We start from the raw sequence: 6,000 nt of genomic DNA on the forward strand, positions 1-6,000 counted from the left end.
TCTTCTCTGTGCGTGACGCGTTGACAACGTGGTGTCAAATGGCGTGGCCATGTCATATGGCTCCTTGTTGCCATGAAAAAGTGATGCTAACAACGTTTGTGTGTTGAGAGCGGGGGTCTTACCTTCTTAGGAGCGGCCCCTCGTCAGCGCCGGGTGGTCATAGCGGCCCTACATCAAATGACACAGCGATGTCACTTGGCAACGCGCCGTTGCATGCCGCCGTGAAGTCATGGGGTCACCCTATGGGCGGCAAGAGGTGAAATCTGCTCCGGGCAGCATTACCATGGCAACGCGCCGTTGCTGGAGGAGAGGAAGAGCAGGAGAAAGTAAGGCCTCGTCCAGGGTGGTGCTGAGCGGGTGCGCGCGCTCACGCTGGACACGTTGTGACAATGTACGTGGCCTGCGTGAGCGGGCAGGCGCGCCTGCTCGGCGCTCAGCCGCTTGCCGAGCAAGCAAAATTGATTTTGCTGCTCGCAAGCGCGTCACGTGAGCAGTTCGCCCAATGAGGGCGAACAAGCTCCGTGACGTCGTGGCCGCGCCCCCAGACGCGCGCGCACCTAGCCGGCACTCCTGTTTCTACCCTGGACAAAGCCTATGGCTGCGGCCAGGCAGGGAGTTGGCGCGCTGTTGCTTGTGCGCGTTGACGTCACGCTCCCTGCTCTGCCGGGAGATTTGTGGCCGGCTAGGTGCACCCGGGGGGGGGGGGGGGTGGGCATGACGTCACAGAGCTGGTTCGCACTCATTGGGCGAACCGCTCACGTGACGCACGAGCGAGAGACAAATTCAATTTGCTTACTTCGGCAAGCAGCTAAGCGCCGAGCATGCGCAGGTGCTCATTCACGCTGGCCACACACATTGCTGCAATGTGTTTCAGAGCGGCCAGCGTGAGTGCGCACGCCCGCTCAGCCACCCTGGCAGCAGCCTTAGAGTCCCCGCGTTTCCCCCGGGTCCCGGCACCTACTTTCTTACAGAAAAAAGCACTGGCCAAAATCTCAATGATTTTGGTCCTTGGGTGTGACATCTCTGCAAGTGTTCTCCATGTGGAGTCAACCTTAGCCAAAGGTGAAAGTGTGATGGTACAAAGTATTTGATCACCCACAGTACCACTACTATTTATTTTTCATTTACAAACTCTATTTTATATTTCAAGAAAAGAGATTTATTTGAGAGAGCCTTTCCCCTTTTCTATGCAGGTAGCACAACTATCACTGATATCTTCCAAAAATACAATTCATGGAGCTTTGCCCCAATGTTCAGCAAGTGCAGATCTCTCTTTTTTTATTATCAGACTACGGGGCTTATGCAGAGAGGCTAGAGAATGGAAATAGCGCCATCTTTTGGCGAAAATACGGAGGCGAGAAGCTTGTCCTGCCGAGAACATGGAGGGCAATTCAAATTCGCCAGACGTGTGGCGAGAAGCGTGATTTCGCCAATGCTGAAACACGCAAGATTCCAGTAGCTCCGATGCGCATGTACGCGCCAATCGGAGCTACTAAATGGCGCGTTCAGGGGACATTTTGCCCGCCAACAAAAGTTGGCTGTATTGTGGTCAAATACAACGCGCCACTACATGGCGAGTTTCACACCAAGTGAAACTCGCCTAATTAGCAATTTCAAGCACACCGCGCTAACGGAGTACCCTGCATAGGACCAAATTTATTGCCAATCCTGCAGCGAATTTCAGCCTTTCTGGGAGGTACCTCTCTGCATAAGCCCCTACATTTTAAAGCGAATTCAACCACTGCCTACAGTCCACCTTGTTCAACATGTGAAGGGAGATTTAAGGAGGAAATACATGAGGATGACCTCACCGTCACTGTTACTCAGTGTCTGTCACATAAGGTCCCCTAAATCAGTGGTGCTGAAAACCCCAGTCCTCGACACCCCCCCACAACAGGTCCGGTTTTAAAGATACCCCAGCTGCCATCTCTATGAGGCTGATGCGGGGTTACCCCTCTATGCTATGACTAATACATCCGAGTCTGCGTGAAGCTGCTTCCTGATATGGCGGCGTTAACCTGATGAGTCATCTGGCTGCTTAACAGTCTGATATCTCCACAGCATATCACTCGCTAGCTATCATCATGAGTTTGGCCCTCTGGAGATGAACACCCATTTTAAATTTACAATCATTTTTTATTCTGTTTTAGGAGCACCTGTTATATATATATATATTATAGTTATCCTGTATTTATTTTAATATGCCTATTAAAGTTTGATTTTATTACCATCCATTCATTCCTTGTGATAGTGTGCACCATTAAGGGATCTCTGCGTTCCATGTACGCCGTAGTACATTTTTTAAATAACCCAGCTTCAGCACAGATGGCTCAGTCAAAGACTGAGTCTCTGGTTGAGCCACCTGTGCTGAAGCAGGGACTAATTGAGCCACCTGTGCTGGGTGACGCTGGGACTGATTGAACCACCTGTGCTGAAGCTGGGATATCCTCGAAAAGCTGACCTGTAGGGGGGTCTTCAGGACTGGAGTTGAGCACCTATGCCCTACATGATATCATGCGGTTTCCATGGGATATATTTAATAAAAATGTGGCCTTAGCCAAAGTTGATCATACAGTACGTCTTGGTGCCCCGACAATTTTCTCAAAATTGTTCAAACGTCCCGCTTTTTTAGCTTTTTCCTATTTGGACACACTTAATACTCTTAAAACCGTAAAAACTGCCTGTTTTTATTTGATCGATCATATCAAAGAGTAAAAATGTCAAATATATTGGTAAAATAACAATTTATTAATATGATTTATTTCTAAAATGTTTTTGCCAGGAAATAATACGTGGACTTACCTCTCTGTTTGAACTTTGCCATGATAACAATACATGGCTCCATGAAATGATCAGAGGTTCAATTGACCATTTCATTGAGATTACATTCAATTTACAGACATTTTGGGACAGTTCGAGATAACATGATTGTGGGCGTATGTAACAGTGACAGACAAGATTAAAATGTAAGACCGCTGACAAACCGTCACTTTGCTACACTCAAAAGTTTGTGTATGATAGGAAACTGAAATAAATCAATAATACTGCATAGTTGGAGGCTCTAATAGACAAATACCCTTACAAAGAAATATTATAAGTGATATCATTTGTTTTATAAATAATATTTTAATGTGTCCCGATTTCTCCTTTTGAAAATCTGGCCTCCTTAACCTTAGGGGGTAATTTATCAAAGTCTCCCGGCTGCTAATCTGCTTCAAAACTAGTCCAAAAACACCACCAGATTTATTAAAGGGAAAAAATCCTGTTGATTTCAGTGGAAATGGTTTTCCGTCGTAAATTGATCGGGTCTGGTCTGTTTTTCCAGCCGATGACTTTGAGAAATGACCCCCTAAGCGTCTTGTTCATGGAGCATTTTGCAGCACATTAGGAATTTTCAACCAGGAACTCTGTGATTGTGATAACACTGAGACTGATAATTACTAATCAACTACAGGCATACCCCGCATTAACGTACACAATGGGACCGGAGCATGTATGTAAAGCGAAAATGTACTTAAAGTGAAGCACTACCTTTTTCCCACTTATCGATGCATGTTCTGTACTGCAATCGTCACATACGTGCATAACTGATGTAAATAACATATGTGTAACAGGCTCTATAGTCTCCCCGCTTGCTGGTATTGCTGTTCAGGAAGTGTTGACAGGCGCATGCGTGAACTGCCGTTTGCCTATTGAGCGAGATGTACTTACTCGCGAGTGTACTTAAAGTGAGTGTCCTTAAACCGGGGTATGCCTGTATTTGTTTAAAACACTTTCCGGCACATACACTTTTCCATTCAATTAACATCATTTTGTCCGCATTCCTAAATGTCACTCATTTCAGTCCTTGGAGGTTGACATCTCTGCATTAAAGCTTCCCATTATTTAATAAACCCTGTCCTTTGTTGTGTTTATCCCCTTGTGTTTTGCATCTCGTTAAAAAATGGCAGCAATTATTCGAATGTATTTATAGTATCCCAAATCTGTTTACAGACCTGCTTTTTGCATTATTGTATCTCCAATCTTGTTAGTACATGGGACTGCATTTCTCACTGGCAGTTAATCTTCCTAGCAGTTTACACAGGGATTACTGCTAATTACATTGCATTGCATTTATAGACAATCTGACACTTTAATGGTGTATAAATCCCGAAGCAATGCTCTTGTAATGCTTCCCTAAACCATAGCGTGATGTGATGTCAGCGAGATCATGCTGTCATAGTTAATGGTCGACCCCTACTTTCTATTTAAAGACGCCGTCCCACTAAAGCATAGTTAGGTTCATTCAGCCATCCAAAGAATTCGGTGCAGTTAGGCAACAATATATATTTTATTAAATAACCGATTTTTTTTATTATAGGATACACCATGTTCAAAAGGTGCGTTCCCATACATGCGTACTCTATTAATAAAGTAATGGTTCCGTGCCAGACTTCAAGAATCGTGAAGCGGCCTATATATTAATCTATATCTTTATTTATGTTGTGCCCACAATGAAGATGGGACGATTTCAAGCCTAAATATTAATTATGGTATATTCTCTATATACAGAAATATTCCGCATGGAACTGGTTAAAAGAAGTAATTTAGTATTAAATTAGAAATTATATTGGCAAATTATTAGCTGACTGCAAAGATAAGCTGAAGACAGCCAGGTGTATAAATGTTTTAAACCTTATATGTTTAATATCCGCTGAGTTGCAACAGTTTTGATTCAAAGGTTAGTTAAATAGTTAGTAAGACAATACAATAGAGATGGGTTTTAATAGATAAGGAACATATGATTACGTATAGTTACTTATTGAGAGACCAAAGAAGGGTCTTCTAAATCAATGTCTAAATGAAGAAATAGTGTTCTAATGTTAATGATTGACTAAGAATATTTGGGCTGACGGTGAGAAAAACAGGGATTGCTAAAATGTATAAAGATTGCATTTGGATTGATAGAATTCAGAATCATTTAACACCCAAGCTAAGAACAACGAAGCTAAAGATCCTCCACTCTATAAGTAAATCCTATATGCCAGAATGATGTACTGTAACTGGCTGAAATGATGCTGTGAAAGATGTTTTCTATGGTCTCTGAATAAATTGAGACAAGAACTGGACCGTGGACTATTTGATATATATTGAAAGGTGAGACATGTATTTGCACCCATCTAATGAGCAAATGTTCATGCAGTGTACTCAGGGCTTTACAGAAGAGACAATACAATACAGGGACTACAATAAGTGCAGCAAACAAAATAAGACAATAAAAGGAAATCCCTGCCCCGGAGAGCTTACAATCTAAGGAGTATGTTGGGAGACTTACAGAGACAGCAGGTGAGGGAATAAGTGCAGTAGATGGCAGTGCTTGGCCACGATGGTTAGTAGGAGCGACTGTGGGTGTGGGACAGTAACCATGAGTCCAGGCTATTGAAATGCATAATTTAAGAGGTGGGTTTTAAGGTTTTACTTAAAGGTGGGGAGAGAAGGTGCTTGGCATATTCTGAGTGTGCGGGAGTTCCACAGGTAAGGGGAAAGGGTTTAAGGCAAAAGAGAGCAGTAGAGGTGAAAGCGGTGGAAAGGAGACAGTTATGGGTAGAGTGCAGGAGACAAATCATAACGAGAGATCAAAGCTGTTAAGTAGGAATGCGCTGATGAGTGGAGAGCCATGAAGGTAAGAATAGAACTTTGTAGGTGATCCGGGTTTTGATGGGTAGCCTGGAGAGGGATTTAAGGAGGAGATGAGCAGAGACTGTTTTGGGAGAAAGTGAAATTAATCTGTCAGCAGAATTCCGGTCAAATGTGCTAAGATGATATCATAGTGTATATTTTTTGTTCGTCAAAATATGAGTGCTAAAAGTAGTACAAACCTTCATAAAATGTGCGTTATATGTAGGAAGGTCGCTATGTGATTTCATACATATGACGCATAGTTCATTAAATGAAGTTTGGCGCATTGCGTCATGTTGAACAACACATCTATTTAGCTGCGTATGTGACTAGAACCATTTT

Source organism: Ascaphus truei, chromosome 21 (assembly GCF_040206685.1).
Source record: "Ascaphus truei isolate aAscTru1 chromosome 21, aAscTru1.hap1, whole genome shotgun sequence".
In the NCBI taxonomy this organism is placed as follows: Eukaryota; Metazoa; Chordata; class Amphibia; order Anura; family Ascaphidae; genus Ascaphus; species Ascaphus truei.